Here is a 19563-nt window from a genome sequence, read left to right as displayed (position 1 = left end):
ACCTTGAATTACTTATTTCTTCTACTATCATCTCTCGTAAGTCATCTGCCAAAATGCCCTCGTTTCTCTTTTACCATACCACCTGAATAACTTGGAGAATCTTTTTTTAAAAATGCTAATCTGATCCTGTCAGTGGGAGTCTAAGTTCCTTTTTAATATCTGGTCATCGTGCTTTGGATATGATGCAGGATGGCTCACAAGGTCTTGAATATTTTGTCCCTTGCCTGCTATCCTATGTATGCCTGGAGCCACTGCCCTCTCCCTTAGAACCTTCCAGCCATCTAGTTCTGCTTATCTGTCCTCACACATATCCAGTCCTTTTCTATCTCAGTTCCTTCTCCCTGAAAGGTTCTTTCCTCCATCCTTCACTGGTCTAAGTCCTTTGGGTCAGCAGATAATATATCACTTCCTCAGAGATGCCTTTCCTGATAACCCCTTCCCCACAATCGATTCTCCATCATAATCTTTTATCCTTGTCTTTATTTTCCCTCTATAAAGATTTGAAATTATATATTTGTTTAAATGATATTTAATGCCTCCCCAAATGATAGGCCCCACCACAAATGGGTTATATATGTGCAGACATCTGTAAGACATCAGCACTCTGGAAAGAGGTACTGGGTTGTTGGTGGCTAGAGCTCAGTTCCAGGTATGGAGTAACCTTATCCATTTACCCATTATGCCATACAAATGCAGTCATTTTTTTCTGTGTGATATGATACAGAGAGCTTTGGGAATCACTGCCTTAAACCAGTATTTTTGGTACATATACAAATATAAGGAAAAAGGATCAAAGATCATTATTAATATTCAGATTTTACTATAAAACATCACTTGCAGAAGAAAAATTAAAACCCATTGTTATTTCTCCAGACCACAATTTTATAACGTACCCAGTATCATAATGATAATGACAGAGCTTCAAAGATGTCCAACCACAAAATCAAGTTTGTTGCTCTTTAATTATTTTTCTGCCATTGTAACATGTCCTCAAAAGAAGGAATTTAAATGAGCCAATTAGTAACCAGAGGACAGTCTGGAAAAAATAATTGATAGGATGAGTCCTCAGATCTCACCAGGGCTCCTTGGATTTAAATTGGAATCCAAGAGAGAAGCATTTATTCATTATTTATTTTACTTGATCATTTATGAAATGCCCTGTCTCAAGGGGAAGATGCGTATACAGCTGAAATACAAAATTAACAAATTCAAATTAACAGGCACAGAAAAGAACAAATCTAGTCTCTCTCTGGCTCACTTCAAGGGCTAAGACTGACACTGGGCACATTTGGGAAGGGCACCCCTGGCTTCTTAAAGTTGGGCCAACTTTCTCCTCCAACCCCTGCATACACTAGATGGGTGCTTTTGGGCACTCAGCAGATAACATTCTTCATTAATCAATGCCTAGGAAAACGATCTGTGTGGTTGATCCCTCTGAGACAGAAAGGAGCCTATGTCAGGCCCAATCCTATCTCCTGGGGCATAGCCAACATAGTGGGATGGCCAGGGTGAGCAAAGAAAAACTACAGCCTAGGTGGTCTGCTAGCATTCAGAGGAAAACATGGGTTTGTCAGGGAAGGGTCCAGCCATCTTCAGCCTGGGTATCCAGGGTGTTTCAGGGTGTGGCAGAGGATGACAACAGGTAATCTGGATCTGGGGCAGGGTACACTTTCAAGTGTAGGCAGGAGGACCCCACGCACAAGGAGCAGAGGCAGGGCCTCCCTTGGAATTTCTGGGAGACTGCTGATGGCTAATGGGCACAGAGTCTCAGTCCTGATTCTTCAGGGAGACCCATCTCTGTGAAAGAGTGAAGTCTGAGACCCAGCCCTAGGCGCTTGGTCTGCACTGGGCCCCTTAAATACTCTGTTCTAGCCACATCTCCCTATGAGACAGGGATATAGTTGGAATCCAGATGCCGTCAGTCTCCTACCCTATTCCCCTACCCCAGCTGAATATGACTTTCCATACCCCTGGGGAGGTCTGGGCCCTTGAACCCACTGAACTCGTCTCCACAGGACCTTGACTGTATCACCTGTCAGCCCATCCTGGGACCCTACTGCTTTGGTTTGCTCACATAGGGTGCTACCAAGCCATGAAAACTGTGTGATTGACCCTGTGTACCTAGATGGGTTGGGGTTGGGGAAGAGCCTAAATGGACCCACATGGCTCTCCATTCCTTGGCTTCCTGAAGAAAGAAATTCTGGAGCCAAGGAGCTGTAGACAAAATGTAGAAATTCTCCAGGCTGACAACAGGAGTGTACGCCCAAGGCAGAGAAAATAGTACTGCCTGCAGGCACAGAACCCCAGGGAAGGTGCTCAGGTCATAATATGCTGAGTGGACAAAAGGCTAGTAGAAGTTATTGCAGCCTTCCCTCCTCACCTATCTTCATTCTAGTTCTCTCATACATCTGCTTTTTCATAGAGCTCTTTCAAATAGGGAACTTCATCTTTCTGAGGTCAAGCCATGAAGAATATCTTTTAGCATTCCCCTGCTGGCCTCTGGGAAGCACTGGACACATTAGGGACCATCTTCGCTCCATCAACAAGATCTTAGAAAAGGAGGAGGTTGTCCACTGAAAGTACGCCAGGAGGAAGACAAGGACAGATATGAGAAAAAGCTGACATTGAGAAGACGAGCAGAAAGAGAAGCCCAGGAGTGTGATGGGGAAAGAGGAATCACAGGGTCTCCCAACATCCTGTGGTTACCTTGTGATGATGTTACCCAGAAGTTCAACTTCAGAGTCAATTTTATATCTGGGTTAACCACATTTTAATGAAGGTCATTCTCACATTAGGTGAGACAGGCCAAGAATTCTGTTGGTGGGCCAAATGTGCATTTGAGAGACCCCAATCCAAGAGGTTTTCTGATGTAATATTTCAGACACTGTGACAACATAAAACAGAAATATTTCAGGCCCTAGTAAATGTGTCCTTGCTGGAGTTCCTCAGATTCCCTACCTAGATAGCAGTTAACCTTCCTTGTGTCCAGCTGCTTTTCTTCCTTCTCCTCATCCACTTATTGCTTACCCACCATTTCTATTTTGACACAAAGTCTTGATTTTATGTTTTGTTTTATTAACTTTATATTTACTTATACTGCTGAATATTGCCTCAAATTCTTTGGGAAATAGCAGATAATAAGAAAATACATGAATAGATCCCTGGATGGTGTGGCATTCTATATTTAACATTTGTATGTCTCAGTGTTTATCTTCAGACACTTATCTGTACTCAATCCCATGGCTCCCCAAATTATGTTACTGGCCCCAAAGTCTTCCCTCAACTCTGACACATGGCCAACAGTCTATCCAACATCTCCATTTGGATGCCCACAGATATTGAATGGATATCTCCAGTCTATTACACTAGACCAAGCCACCAAAGTTTCTGGCTTGGACAAATTCCCTGGTCTAACTAGCCTCCTGCTTCAATTTTTACTGTATGGTAGTCTGTCATTTGCATTGCAAAGTGTGTCACAGGCTGAATTGCCCAGGAAGTCAACTCTGAGATGAAGATTTGCATGCAGGAAGTTTATTTGAGGGTTCCATTGGAATCAACACAGATGATTCAAAACTGGGCAGAAGGTAAAGTTGAACTCTGATGAAATTGCACTAGAGGCATCAGCTGATCATGTGAAAACCCTGGAGCTGGGATAGTTCTTTGTACCCTCTCACCTCTCAGTCATTGAATGTACTCTACCCCATAGAAGGGGGAATATCTTTGGGCCTTCTTCAGCCCACAGAAAGGGACTCCACCATAATAAGGCTATCAGCCTTCCCATTTTCAGCAGCTGGAAAAATGAGTGCATCAGTCCAGAAGGAAGGATTTAGGCAGTGCACCACAGCATCCTCTACAGAGTGATTCTCATAAACATTTCCTAGACTTACTCCCTTACTAGAAACCCTCCAGTGGATTCTTTTCACATGTAGAATAAAAGCCAAAGCCTTTACTATGGCCTGAGACTTCCTACATGATTCCGGCCGCTGTCTCAATCCCCAACCTCATTTCCTACTGCTAGTTTTATGTTGCTGTTGCTCTTGACATACTGACCCCTTTTCTATCCTTTAATACTCTCACCTCTGGGCCTTCCACTTGCTGTTTTTCCTTCCCAGAATGCTCTTCCCCTGAATAGCATCGTGCTTCATTCCCTTACTTTAATTAGGTCTCTGTTTAAATGTTACTTTCTCCACAAGCCTTAGGCTGACCACCCAATCTACAATAGCCAGCCCCCACCATGTTACTCTCTATCCCTTTGCCTTGCCTACATTTTTTTGATAACACTTCTCTCCACTGACAGTATATATAACAGCGTTTATTCATTCATTCATTCACTCATTCATTCATTCACTGTCTATTATTCTTAAATCCATATAATGGAATAAACAAAAGAACATTATCAAGAAGATGTCAGGGTTAGATTGAGTGGTAAGAGGGCAAGAAAAAGCTTTTTTGAAAATAAAATATCTAAGTGTTGGTGATACCAGAAATTCAGAAAGTTCAGGTCCTAGGTACCTGGATAAGTGGCTTAGGGAATAGAGACAGTGCAGAGAACACTCATAGGTTTAGAACAATTCCCAGGTAGATTTTAAGCCTATGTCCACCACTTACTAATTTTGACACCTTTACCTTATAGCATCTCTGAATTTCAGATTCCTGATCTGTAAAATGGAAATGATGGATGTGATTTCAGGATAAAATGAGATGATACACAGGGTAATGTCAATAACACATTTAATAAAATGTAGCTATTTTTATAATTAATAAGCATGATTACCAGCAAAAGTCTTATTAAGTCTTTAACTTCATCAAATCAAGTGGAGCTTTTAGGACACTTTGGACTGTAAGTGCCAGAAAACTCATATTAAAACTTGTTGAATTTATTTCCCATATCTACAGCCATCTTAAGATAGGATAGCCTGTAAGGAGGGTACATCAGGTCTGCAATTTGGTTTCTATGACATTTTTGGCCATAACCTGTTCTTTATATGGCCCTCATCCTTGGCCTGAAAGTTAATAGCTGCAGTAATTACAAGTGTCATATCCAGACACTTTTAATATTCAGAGAAAAGGTGGAATGGGTCTTTTTATTTCATGGGTCTGTTTTTAAGAGTGAAGGACCCTTTTCCAGGAGCTCCAGCCCCACTGCCCCCAAAAGACTTCTACTTTTGTGCTATTAGCCAGTATTGCATAATATACCCAGGCTTAAGTTAATCACTGACAAAGAAAACAGGCCCACCACGACTAGCTTAAACTCACCAGTGCTGACTCTTGAGAGTGTGACCAACCTCCCTATCCTGAAGCATAAAAGAAGTTGAGTAGCTGAACAAAATCAGGACATTAAAAAAAAGGTGGAGGAATAGATGTTGAGTAAGTCTAATATCCAACATTCTGTGCTAACTTGTGGCTCAAAATAAATCACCATTGCCAATGTGATGGTCCGTAAAACCTAGAGCCCCCTCTGTGAACCCTCTTCCTATACTGCTCCTTTCTATGAAAGGTCTCATTGCCTATATTGTCCTTTGCTTAAGTAATACCTGTGGCATTGGGGACCTAAAGTTAAGAGGGATCAAGGATGCAGGGAGTTGGAAGGAAGTTTCTTGTATTACTTAAGAACACAGAATTTATGTCCTGGTTTTAATATTCCAAACAGCTTTTAGGAAACATTATTTTAAAAACAATCCTGCCTTTGTAGTACTCCTGAAACATATGGACGCATAGTCCAAAGGGCCAACCACACCAGTCAACCTTGGGCTTAAAAAAGAGTTATATTCATCCAAACTCAGCCTTAACCAGTAGACTGGGGGCCTGAGCATTTGGAAGTGCTGGAGATAGAGCAGGAGAAGAGAAGAGCAGATAGGGAACAAAATGGGGCCAGAGGAGACCGATGGGTCATAGGGATTAGGAGTTTATGGTCCATGCCAGCTCTAACTCTTCTGAAACAGCTGGTGGTCTTCTTCTCACTGCTCCCACAAAACTCCAGAATTTTCTCCTTGAGTTTTTATAACCTAGATAAGATTCTGGTATTGAAAAGATTTTGACAGTAAGTTAGGAAAAAAGAAAATATAATACAATAAAATGGCCTAGAGGTAAAACAGATATGTCAAACTCAAGAGCAAAAGCTCAGTGCCACTCACTATTTTGCCTTGCAGGGAAATGGACTTTCAAGGACAATAAACTGAACCAGAATGCTTAGGGAGGAAATGGTTGATGGTTAGAGATGTAAAGAAAGCTGGAAGGAAAGGTCAAAAAGATCACAGATGGAGGCTAGAGTCTGAAATGTCATTCTCCTAGAGTGGTATATGACTTGTCAGTGGCTCATTGCATAGTCTCAGCAGAACTGACAAGAACAATCACATTATAAAGTAGCAGCCCTGGGTAAGTTCAGTGTCTAATTAGATAAGTTATTTCCAGTACAGAGCTTGGCTTCTAGTGTCCACAGACTAAAATGTCAGTAAGAGCACTCTCCAGGAGAATTTTCAACTCAGGTAAGTTTTGGTACTGAAAAATCAAACTTATAGGAAATAAACAAATCACAACAAACCCCAGACCACATTACACCAAGTTGTCCATGTAGTTTCTTAGAGTCCAGAGTATTCTAGACTATTATATTTTGTTACAAGGCTTACTATACTGTTGAAATGAGGAGTTGCCCTTCTTAGTTTGGGGCTGAGTCTGAGAAGGAAATAAAGAGATTCTAACATTGCGCAGGAAACAAGATGCTATAGAGTATGCAGTGACAGAGGATTAGATAATTGGAGAGAAACGTATTTGAAGTTTGAAAGAAAAAAGATAAGAAGGACGTGACTGTTGGCAGAGGAAAGACATCTCAGTTAGGTACACTCAGTTTTCATAGAAACACTAAGGGCAGTGAGGAAGTAGGGGAGATCAGCCCACTGTGGTTCAATCAAACTTTGTGATGTCCTGGAAGGGTGTTCATTGCTGTTGAGATGTCTCTGTAGGTCAAGTAACATAGCTTCCCCTCTATTGTCACATCCTTAAGACTGGGCATCATTACCCCATTCTTACGACTGAGTGTACCCTCTCTTTGTGCCCACTTTGTCTTCACTACCGCTACAAGAAGGATTTGGGCCAGGCAAAATCTTGGACCATAGTCCACTCTATAGAGTGCTATTGTTGACTCGGAAATCAGCCGTAGTCCAATCATTTGTGTCCAGGATAGTAGATCACAAAAGCAGGTGGTCTGTCTGCAAGGATCTACTTCTGACCACTTTTGTACAAAGAGAACACAGGCATGGAAAACATTCAATGTTTCATAGACACCTTTCTTGAATGAGAGCTTACCAATAGATAGCATTTACCCCAGTTGTACAGCCTTGAATATCTCAAACTGGGATGCACCTTTATAACTAAAATATCTGTAAGTGTTACATAAACAGATTTTTTTCTCAAGGTTCAGAATTTCTCTGTTGAAAAAACCAGTCTATGACCATTCATCCTGAATGCGCCAGATCTCTGATTTCGGAAGTTAAGCAGGGTCAGCCCTGGTTAATGCTTGGATGGGAGACTGACTGGAAATACCAGGTGCTTTAGGCTCTTCTTTAGGCCTGTGGCATCCGCCATTTTGTGCGAAGCAAGGTGGCCTCCACCTTCCCCAATCATCTTCTCTGCTTCTGTCTCCACCATCCCTTGATTACAGACATGTCTTGGGATCGGTTCTGGAGCCACGGCAGTGGTGGTTTCCACCAGCGCAGCGGAGGCAGTGGTTGAGGCAGCCTCCACGACTTTTCGCTCCCCTCCACCCGGCATGGGCCTCAATCAGAACCATGAACCCATGGGTCCAGGCGGGGCCAGGGTGGCCCCAAACCCCCTATCCCGCCACCGCCTCTGCACCAGCAACAGCAGCAGTCACCGCCACAGCAGCAGCAGCCGCCGCTGCTTCAGCCGCCACATCAGCAGCGCATTGGCTGAATTTACCAAAGCTGAACTTGATGATACACCCATCAGAGGTAGACAGCTTCCAGTTCGCTTTGCCACACATGCTGCTGCCCTTTCTGTTTGAAATCTTTCACCTTATTTTTTCCCAATGAACTTTTGGAAGAAGTTTTTAGCCGGTTTGGTCCTATTGAAAAGACTGTGATAATTGTGGATGATCATGGAAGATCTACAGGGAAAGGCATTGTTGAATTTGCTTCTAAATCAGCAGCAAGAAAAGGATTTGAAAGATGTAGTGAAGGCATTTTCTTACTGATAACTCCTCGTCCAGTCATTGTGCAACCACTTGAACAGTTAAATGATGAAGATGGTCTTCCTTGAAAACTTGCACAGAAGCTATCAAAGGAGAGAGAAACTCCTCCTCATTTTGCCCAGCATGGTACTTTTGAGTACAAATATTCTCAGAGATGGAAGTCCTTGGATGAAATTGAGAAACAGCAAAGGGAGCAAGTTGAAAAAAACATGAAAGATGCAAAAGACAAATTGGAAAGCAAAATGAAAGATGCCTATCATGAACATCAGACATATCTTTTTCGTCAAGATCTGATGTAACATAAGGAAGAATAAAGGTAAACGGAAGAATTTCACAATCAAGAAATGCAGAAATGGATGCTTCAGGAATCAAGATGGTGGAGAAGTGAGTGGAAGTCACACTGACCTCCTCCCAGGACCAACCTGGAATTACAACTAAATTGTGGAGAAATCACCTGGAACAAACAACTGAACAATAGTGAGAGGAGGCTTGTAACCTCACAGACAGAAGAATCGGCTTTAGCGCAATCTAACTGGTAAGGAGTACCGTACAAACCTGAGAAGGCAGGCGGGGCACCCACGGGCAGTAGCACAAGAAGGATATTGAAACGGCCAGTTGGATCCCCCTGAGATGAGCGGGGTCTAATCCAAAAGCAGGGATCTCTAGCCCACAGCACTAGAGCCCAAAAAGTACACAGAAAACAGCCAGCTGCGAAAAGCGGCAGGGTTGCTCTCTGCCAGAGACAAGCAGCTGAAGATGCGAACAATCGTTTAAAGGGCCAACACATAAATTTTTATTTGCAGCCACTTACCCTGGTCTCCGGCAAAGACGGGGGCAGAGTGGGCTAGAGACGCCTGAGGAGAGACTGGGGAAGGAGGATTTGGGGAGAGAACTGAGAGAGTAGCCAGCGGGATCTCAGTGCTGACTCATCCCCCATGGGGCAACAGCCTTCTTGCTGAGGCAAAGATCACGCTCCCTGAGCAGCACCAGCCTCAAAGCACCCAATAGCCCCGCCCCCAGGTGGGATTCCACCCTGCCCCGTGCTGTCTAAACTGCCTGCTGTGTGTAGAGTGGCAGGCACAGACAGTAAATCCCTGGCAAAAGGGGGCACAGAGAGCTCTGGTGACACTTGAGGAGAGACTGAGGTCAGAGACGTTGGGGAGAGAACAGAGAGAGTAGGCAGCGGGATCCCAGTGCGGACTCCTGTCCAATATGGCAGTAGTGTGAAAGGATCCAATAACCCCACCCCAAGGAGGGACTCTGCCCCTCCCTGAGCTGTCTAAGGCATCCTGCTGAGTGCAGAAAGAATAGATTAACAGCTGAAGGAGATAGCCACAGACAGTAGATTACTGGAAGTCTGGAACAGACTGCCTAAGGTCGGACAGGGTCAACATCTGACATCATCAGAGGCAGATCCAGAAAGAAAAAACAGTGGTCTCCAACCACAGAAGTGCACACCACAAAGTCAGAAAATTAAGACAGATCAATTTAAGAAACAGAAGCAAAAGAGAAGTCTCACAAATAATGTAAAGACAAAGAAATACCCCCCACTCGAAGGGAAAGGAGGAATACCCAGAAAGAGAACTAAATGAAATAGAGGCAAGTAAACTACCAGATATTGAGTTCCTAACAACGGTTCTAAGGAAGTTCAATGAACTCAGCCAGCTCAGAGAGAATTACCAAAAACTACAGGGAAACTACAAGGAACTTATGCAAACTATATCAGTATGAAAAAGGACATAGAAACTATCAAGAAGAGACAAGAGGAAATGCAGAATACAATTTCTGAATTGAAGAGCACAGTAGAAGGAATCAAAAGTAGGCTAGATAAAGCCGAGGATCAAATCAGAGAGCTGAAGGACAAGGTACAAATAATCTCCCAGAAAGAGCAAGAAAATGAAAAAAGAATAAAAAAGAATGAAGAGGCATTGAAGGAAATGCAGGAGAACCTGAGACATAATAATATCCGTACAATAGGGATACCAGAAGGAGAAGAGGAGGAGGAAAAGATACAGAACCTGTTTGATAAAGTGATGATGGAAAACTTCCCTAATTGGAAGAGACAAAAAGTCACACAAGTCCAGGAAACACAGTGTCTCATTTAAGAGGAACCCAATGAGGCCCACTCCAAGACACATCATCATTAAAATGGCAAATAGCAAAGACAAACAGAGAATCCTAAAGCAAGCAAGGGAGAAAGAGGTAGTAATATATAAGAGAGTTCCAATACAGCTAGCAGCTGACTTCTCAACAGAAACCCGGCAAGCCAGAAGGGAATGGCAAGAAATATTCCAATTCATGAAAAGCAAATGTCTGCAACCAAGACTGCTCTACCCAGCAAGGCTCTCAATTAAAATGGAAGGCGAAATAAGGAGTTTTCCAGACAAAAGAAGGTAAAAGAATACACCTCCACCAAACCAGCACTGCAATATACGCCAAAGGGACTGCTTTAAGATGAAGAAACAGTTTCTGTGAATACCCACTTCCTTTCAGAGTTGCCAATACTTGATATTGCCAATATTTTTAATATTCATTAATCTGATTGTGACAGTGATGTTATTTTAATTGTTCCTTTACTATTTGTTGAAGCTAAACCTGTTTTAGTATATTTCTTGCCTATTTCTATTTTTTTTTTTAAAAAAGCTTTAAATGACTTTTTGGTATCCTTCATCCATTTATTGATTAAAGGTTTGTAGGACCTTTAAAAAAAAACCTATTAACCATATCTTAGATTTTTTGCAAATACTTTTCTATTCTCTTCCTGGTCCTTTAACTTTTTTATGTGTATATTACTATATAGTTAAATGTTTAATATAGTAATAATGTCAATATTTATAGCTTCTGGGTTTGAATATTTTACTTCAGGTCATGAAAAATATTAGTTCTATATTCTTCTAAAACTCCTTAGATTCTGCATATTGATTTTTAACTCACCTGAATATATCTTGTAATGTGTGAAATAGGACTCTATATTTGTTTTATTTCAAGTAATAGTGGTCCATGCAAATTATTTGTTGAATAAGCCTTCTTTTACCCATTGATTTGAAATAGCAACTTAATCATATAGTGTTAGACAGGTATATACATTTATCTCTAGAATGTTCATTATATTTCATTGATCTAATTGATTATTTCTGTGCTGATGTCATGTTGGTTTAATTGCTGAGACTTTATAAGGGTTTTAAATTTTTTTAATATAATTAACTGACATTTAAAAAATAAATAAAATCAATCTGCATTTAATAAAGAAAAAGAGAGAGAGAGGGATGGAACTGCTACCTTTTGCGACAACATGGATGGAACTGGAGAATATTAAGCTAAGTGAAATAACCCAGTTGATGAAAGATAAATACCATATGATCTCACCTCTAAGTGGACTCTATTCAACAAAGTAAAATAATGAATAAAATGAACTACAGGCACAGAAACATGGAGCAGATTGAAAGTGACCAGATGAGATGGGGGAAGAGGACAATGGTGGAAAGAAGGGCAAGGGACTAGACAAAGAACAAGTATGAATGACCCATGGACGTGGACAACAGAGTGGGAATTGACTGTGGGAGTGGGGGTTGGGGGTGGGATGTGTAGTAGGGGGTGAAGGGGGAAAAACTGAGACAACTGTAATAGAGTAAACATGATTTATAAATTAAAAATAAGAAATGCGGAAATGTAAAGAAGCGCAATTAAGGCAAGAGGACGAACGACGTAGAAGGGAAGAAGAGATGATTCATCAGTGTGAGATGGAAGAACAAATGAGACGCCAAAGAGAAGAAAGTTATAGCTGAATGGGCTACATGGATCCAAGAGAAAGAGATACGAGAATGGGTGGTGGAGGAGCAGTGAACGTGGGAGATCCTTATGGTTCAAGGAAGCCAGAAATTTCCACCTTTAGGTGGTGATGGTGGAATAGGTTATGAAGCTAATCCTGGAGTTCCACCAGCAACCATGAGTGGTTCCATGATGGGAAGTGACATGCATACTGAGTGCTTTGGGCAGGAAGGTGCAGGACCTGTGGGTGGACAAGGCCCTAGAGGAATGGGGCTTGGAACTCCAGCAGGATATGGTACAGGAAGAGAAGAGTGTGAAGGCCCCCCCAAAAACCCCAATTTTAGATGTGACATTTAGGCTTTCATTCCAGTTTGTTTTTGTCTTTACTTGTTTAGATACCTATCTTTTAAATTCTTGCATTTTAGTAAGAAAGATACCTTTTTATGGATGTTAGCAGTTTATTGACCTAATGTTTGTAAATGGTCTGTTTGAGCAGGTAAAATTATGTAATGCAGTGTTTTGAAATGGATTTTTTTCCTTTTTATTTCCTTTAAAAAAAAAACAACTATATAATGTCCCTCAAGTTATGGCAGTGGATCTTGTGCTACTGAATTTCCAAAGTGTACCTTTTTTTTTTTTTTACTATGCTTCAAATAGATAAAATAGTTACAAAAAAAAGGAAGCAAACAAAATTATAAAAGCCCACAAAATTAAGCTTCTCTTAACTTCTGTTTTAAATTGTATATTGGCCCCTATATATAAGACACTTCTTGGACACCACCATATCCTCTCAGCCTATCTTTTCCCTTTAGCCATTGCTGCAACAACCAACAAGCAGATACGCAAGTTACTGACAGCACTTTCCTCAGCAGTCATTCTGATACATAGGCAGACATGGAAGTTCAACAGTGAACACTTTGACCAATGGGAGATAAACTCCCATCTTTACTTCCCTCAGGTGGTCTCTTTCTGAGGGGCATTCTGCACAGCTCCTCAGAGAGTCCCTAGCAGGACTGAGCCCCAGTAGCCCATAGCAGACACCAATGTAATAACATAACTTTGGGTTGGCTTTCGCTCCTTTCTTATTTCACTCTTCTCTGTCCCACTTCTGTTCTCTGAGGTCACTTCCGAAAGTGAACTCTATGAATAAAAGCCCTTCATTAAGTCTCTGATTGATTTTGGAGAGGACCCACCCTAAGACAAACATGATTTCCAATCTAGATAAAATTTCTTTAGTCAATTAGTTCCTATGATCCAGGAAACATGTCTCACTTTTTAACTTGTTGAATTAATGCTTAAATTTTAAAGAAAACTGCTGTTCTCTTTTATCACAGTATTTTATAAGTATCTTCTTTTCACCCTGATATAGCTGCATAGCAGAAAAGAAATGGAAGCAGAGCAGCAGTCTTGTGAGAAAGACTCAACTCTAGATGTCCAAGCTCTACTGCACCTTTGAACTAGTGAGTCTTAACTTTTGGCTAAGACCTTTATAGAGAAGGTCTATGAAGACACTTGTTCTCTACACAACCTGCTAAATGAATTTCCTCATGTAAAGATTAGGCACATGGGTCTCTCCAAAACACACCATAATGCTTGTGTGCACCCTCTGTTGAAATCATTGCTTTAGCCTCATTAATATACCCAAGAAGAAAGCTGAATCCAGCCAGTTATGAGTGCTACTTCAACTAAAATATAGTAAAGAAAATTGATAATTTCAAAATGAGTATGTGGAAAACTGAAAATTAGCTCTCTGCAAAAGAGGTCTCAGAAGCATTCACTTTACAAAAGGTAGATATAACAGCATTTTCAAATCCAGAATTAAAATTTAAAATAAAAATCCATTCATTTATTTTTTGAGACATTATGATGGCTTAGGTACCATGGGAGATACAGAAAATGAAAAGATGAATACAAAACAGTCTCTGCTCTAAAGTATAGATGATCACCCCAGTGCATTGAATTGGATGTAATAAAGTCACAAATTTATTTATCTCCCATTACCCATTTCAATAGCTCAGTAAGGGAAATTTCTTCTCTTCTTGTGTTTGAAAACCCTGGTAGGTCTATGCCTCTACCAATCACTTTTAAATTAGAGGAAATTGTAAGGTATCTTTAAGTCACAATCCAAAGTTTCAATTCAATATTTAACAGTGGAATATTGTGGAACAATCAAATCTATGAACTTCATTTAGAGTTTGATTTTCTCTCCTCTTCCAGTTAGGGCCAGCTTCAGGGGCTGTTGTGCCATCTTTCAGAAGCCTGTGGTTAACTTTTCCTTTCTTTCTCTACTCCTTGCTTAGCTTGCCAAATGTTGATGATGGTTTGGGCATGCCAAGGAAGAATGGAAAAGTGCTTAATGAACATTACTACTTGACTGGTATTCTCTTGTGAGATTTTTTTTTTTTTATATTCTCAGGACCTGGTTGTTATGAGAACTGACTCTTCCTTATGGGGACACTTGTGGGTTTTTTGTTTTGTTTTGTTGTGTAAAGAGCCACAGAGTAAATACTTTAGCCTTTCTGGGCAATTGAGTCTCTATTAATTTTTTCCTTCTTTTTTAAAAATCATGTTTATTCTATTACAGTTGTCTCAATTTTTCCCTCTTTGCCCTCCTCCACCCATCCCAGCCTGCCCCCCTCTCCCAGTCAATTCCCACTCTGTTGTCCATGTCCATGGGTCATTCATACTTGCTCTTTGATTAGTCCCTTCTCCTTCTTTCCACCATTGTCCTTTTTCCACTTCCCCTCTGGTCAATTCAATCTGCTCCATGTTTCCATGCTGACAGTTTACTTTGTTCATTAGTTTATTTTGTTGAATAGATTCCACTTATAGGTGAGATCATATGGTATTTGTCTTTCACTGACTGGCTTATTTCACTTAGAATAATATTCTCCAGTTCCATCCATGTTGTCACAAAAGATAGGAGTTCCTTCTTTCCTTTCTTAAAAATGTAGATTGATTTTAGTTTTTTTATCTTTTTAAATGTCAAAGTCCATTATAAAATATTAAAAAATTTAAATCAATTATAAAATCTAAGCAATTAAAACATGACACCAGTACAGAAATAATCAAGTAGATCAATGAAATATAATTAGCAATCTAGAAACAAACATATATATCTGTCTAACAATATAATAAATGATTAAGTTGACATTTCAAATCAATGGGTAAAATAAGGATTATTCAACAAATAAGGCGTATGAACTACTATTACATGAAATAAAACAAATATAGAGCTCTATTTCACACATTGTACAAAAAATATTCAGGTGAGTTAAAAATCAATATGTAATTCTAAGGAGTTTTAGGAGAAAATACAAAATAATATTTTTCTTATCCTGAAGTAAAATATTCACACCCAGGAGCTATAAAGTAAAATATTGATAATATGAATATATTAAATATTTAAGATTATATAGTAATATACATGTAAAAAAGTTAAAGAAGAAGTAATAGAATATGAAAGTATTTACAACACATCTAAAAAAGGGTTAATAGTTTGTTTTCTTTTTAGGGAAAAAATTCTACACACATTTAATCAATAAATGGATAAAGAATACCAAAAAGCCATGTCAAGCTTTTTAAAAATAATAGAAATAGTGCAAGAAATACACAGCTGATGGCAATTGGGAGAACTGTGTGAGGTCCCAAAGTGCCTACTTTGAAGGGGACTGAAACATCATTGTCCCACGTACAATGTTTCTTGTATCTTGTAACTTCTTCAATAAATGTCTATTTTACATAGTAGAAAAAAATACACAAAACAGGCTTAGTTTCAACAAATAATAAAGGGAACACTTAAAATAACACATCATTGTCACAGTCAGGTTGATAAGTATTAAAAATATTGCTAATATCAAGTATTGGTGACTGTGAAAGGAACTGGGTATTCATAGACTCTTTTTCTTCATCTTCTTAAAGCAGTTCCTTTAGCATATTTTGCAGTGCTGGTTTGCTGGAGGTGTATTCTTTTAGCCTTCTTTTGTATGGGAAATTCTTTATTTCACCTTCCATTTTAATTGACAGCCTTCCTGTGTAGAACAGTCTTGGTTGCAGGCCTTTGCTTTTCATGACTTGGAATATTTCTTGCCATTCCCTTCTGGCTTGCAGTGTTTCTGTTGAGAAGTCAGCTGCTAGCCATATCGGGGCTCCCCTTATATGTTACTACTTCTTTCTCCCTTGCTTGCTTTAGGATTCTCTGTTTGTCTTTGATATTTGCCATTTTTATGATGATGTGTCTTGGAGTGGGCCTCCTTGAATTCCTCTTGAATGGGACCCTCTGTGCTTCCTGGACTGGTGTTACTTTTTCTCTCCTCGAATTAGGGGTTTTCCACCATTACTTCTTCAAATAGATTCTCCATCCCTTCCTCCTCTTCTTTTCCTTCAGGTATCCCTATTATACAGATATTATTATGTTTCAGGTTGTCCTGCATTTTTCTAAATGCCTCTTCATTCTTTTTGAGTCTTTTTTCATTTCCTTGCTCTGTCTGGGAGCATTTTTCTACCTTATCCTCCAGCTTGCTGATTCGATCCTCTGCTACATCTAGCCTGCTTTCGTTTCCTTCTACTGTGTTCTCAATTCAGAAATTGTATGCTTCACTTTCTGTTGTTTCTTATTGATAATTTCTATGCTGATATAGTTTCAAGCTGATATAGTTTTCAGTAAGTTCCTCATAGTTTTCCTGTAGTATTTGGTAATTATCTCTGAGCTGACTGAGCTCATTAGCTTGCTTAGAACTGTTTGGAACTCAATATCTGATCGTTGACTTGCCTCTATTTCACTCAGTCCTCTTCCTGGGGACTCCTCCTTTGCCTTTGATTGGGCGCTGTTTCTTTGTCTTCCCATTATTTGTGAGACTCTTCTTTTTTGCTTCTGATTCTTAAATTGATCTGTCTTAATTTCCTGACTTTGTGGTGTGAACTTCTATGGTAGGAGACTGCTGTGTTCTGGATCTGCCTTTGATCATGCCACCTGTTGACCGTGTCTGATGTTAGGCAGTCTGTTTGAGACTTCCAGGAATCTACTGTCTGTGGCTGTCTCCTTCAGCTGTTAATCTAGTCATTCTGCACTCAGCAGGCTGGCTTAGACACCACAGGGTGGGGCAGAGTCCCTCCTGGGGGCAGGGTTATTGGGTCCTCTCACGCTGCTGCTGCTTAGGGGAGTGGTCTGCCTGAGCCAGGTTGTTGGTGCTGTACTGGGGAGGAGACAGCCCCATGATCCTGTGGGCTGCTCTTTGTTCTCTCCCCAAAGCCTCCTCCCCAGTTTCTCCTCAGGAATCTCTAGCACACTGCTCCCACCTTTGAAGAAGACCAGGATAAGTGGCTGCAGGTAAAAATTTATGCATTGGCTCTCTAAATGGCTCTTTTTATCTCCCCCTCCTGTCTCTGGCAGAGAACAACTCTGCTGCTTTACAGCTTGCTGTTATCTGTGTACTTTTTCGGGCTTTAGTGCTGTAGGCTGAAGAGCCCTGCTTATGGTTTAGATCCTGATCTTCTCAGGGAGATCCAACTGGCTGTTTCAATGTCCTTCTGGTGCTGCCAGCCGTGGGCGCCATGCCCTTGGGTGCCCCGCCCACTTTCTCGATTCTCTACCGTACTCATCAGTTAGGTTGTGCTGAAGCTGATTCTTCTCTCTGTCTGAGATTATACAGCTCCTCTCTCACTCTTGTTCAGTTGTTTGTTTCAGGTTTCTCCACCATTTAGTCGTAATTCCAGATTGGTCCTGGGAGGAGGTCAGTGTGACTTCCACTCACTCTTCCACCATCTTTATTCTCCCACTTGTGGGGTTTTTACAGAGACTCTTGTGATAGCTCTTTCTGAGTATAACTTAGGCGGTACCTCTCTATTGGTTAGGCAATTTTGATCTCCTATCAGCTTCTTTGTTCCTGAAGTCTCTGTGGAATTCCTTCATTTTATTCAAAAGAATATTGAACAGGATCCAAGGTTTTAGATTCCTCATGGAGGTGTCATGCTCACAAAGGGGTCTCCTTGCAACCCCTCTCACTAGATGTCAGATGAGAATGTAGCACCATGTCCCTCACCTTTGGGGTGACTCAGACTCAAAGCATGGCAGCTCTGTCTAAAGAGAGCTCTTCACAAGTCTTCCCCTTCAAAAATACACACTTTTTATACCCTGAAAACTGGTGAGGAGTTTCAACAGAAAAGAAATAGGGATTATTTTTGAGGGGGAGATTGTGGGAGGAGGAATTGAGCAATAGGAAAAAGGACTCATGAACATGGACAACAGTGTGGTGATTGAGGGGAGAGGGGGATATAAGGGAACTAAATGGTAATGGAAAAATACAATAACATTTAAAATAAAAAAAGAAACAGGTTTTGAGGTCTTTTCTTTAAGTTTCCTATTATTTTGTCTAATTTGGGATTATCTTGGTAAATGATATCTAATGTGACTTCAAACTTCAACGGGCACAATTGCAGCATAATGTATAAGTGCAAGACATGAGATCTATGCATGTAGCATTAGGAGAATAAAGGACCACCTTGTCCCGCTGGAGGATGAACGGCCCAGAAGATTCCTGGAAAAGGTAATTTCTTATTTTACTTTTCTTCTTTTCATTCAGTAAATCTTTTTTATCCAGTTTTATTGATATACAATTGGCATATAGCACTGTATAAGGATATAGCATAATGATTAGACTTACATATATGGTGAAATAATCACCACAATAAGTTTAGTTCACATCCGTAGTGTCACACAGATACAAAAAAGAAAAATAAATGATCTATCATTTTCTTTTAACAATATTCATATATACCATACAACACTAAGTACAGTCATCATGTACATTATATTCCTAATATTTATTTATCTTATAACTGGAAATTTGTCCCTTTTCCCATCTTCATCCAATTCCCTCTCCCTGCTGCCTCTGGTAACCACAAATTTGATATTTGTTTCTAATAGTATTTTGGGGGGTTGGTAATTTTTTATTCTCTCCCTTTTAAAATTGTGAAATATGACATACATATAGAGAAGTGTATAAAACAGATGTACAATATTGTAATTATAAAACAATACCTATATTTTACCCAGGTCGAGAAATAGAATATTGTTAGCATTCCAGAAGTGTCTCATGTTTCCATCAGGGTCACAGCTCTCTCCTTTGCTCCTGGTGGAAACCACTATCCTCATTTCATATAATCATCTCCTGATATTCTATGTAATTTTACTATCAAGTGGGCACCTCAGAGTTTTTATTATTACATTCCACATATAAATGACATCATGCACTGTTTATATTCCTGTGTTTGACTTATTTCAATTAACATAATACCCTCAAGATCCATCCATGTTGTCACAGATGGCAGAATTTCCTCCTTTTATGGCTGAATAATGTTCTATTATATGTGTGCATGTGTAAAATCTGTCCAGAAAGTATTCGGCCATGTAATATGAAAAATAGAGACATTTATTGAAGAAGATACACATAATATTGTATCTAGGATGATGATGCCTCAGTCTCTTTCAGATTAGGCACCTTGGGACCTCACACAGTTCTCCCAATCACCATCAACTGCCCCACTAAATCTCATGGACAGTCTGAAATCTCTTCCCTTTAAAAGGTGAT

The 19563-nt window shown here is 40.1% G+C and overlaps 1 pseudogene; it reads left to right on the top strand.

Moving 5' to 3' along the window:
- The first annotated feature begins 7659 nt into the window (after nucleotides 1–7659).
- Nucleotides 7660–12331, top strand: LOC129065051 (splicing factor, proline- and glutamine-rich-like; annotated as a pseudogene).
- Nucleotides 12332–19563: the final 7232 nt, after the last annotated feature.

This window comes from Pteronotus mesoamericanus, unplaced genomic scaffold (genome assembly GCF_021234165.1).
Source record: "Pteronotus mesoamericanus isolate MK-2021 breed Mesoamerican mustached bat unplaced genomic scaffold, CSHL_Meso_final contig_173, whole genome shotgun sequence".
NCBI lineage: Eukaryota > Metazoa > Chordata > Mammalia > Chiroptera > Mormoopidae > Pteronotus > Pteronotus mesoamericanus.
Note: the sequence above shows the minus strand (reverse complement) of the source record. Positions and strands in the feature narration are given on the sequence as shown.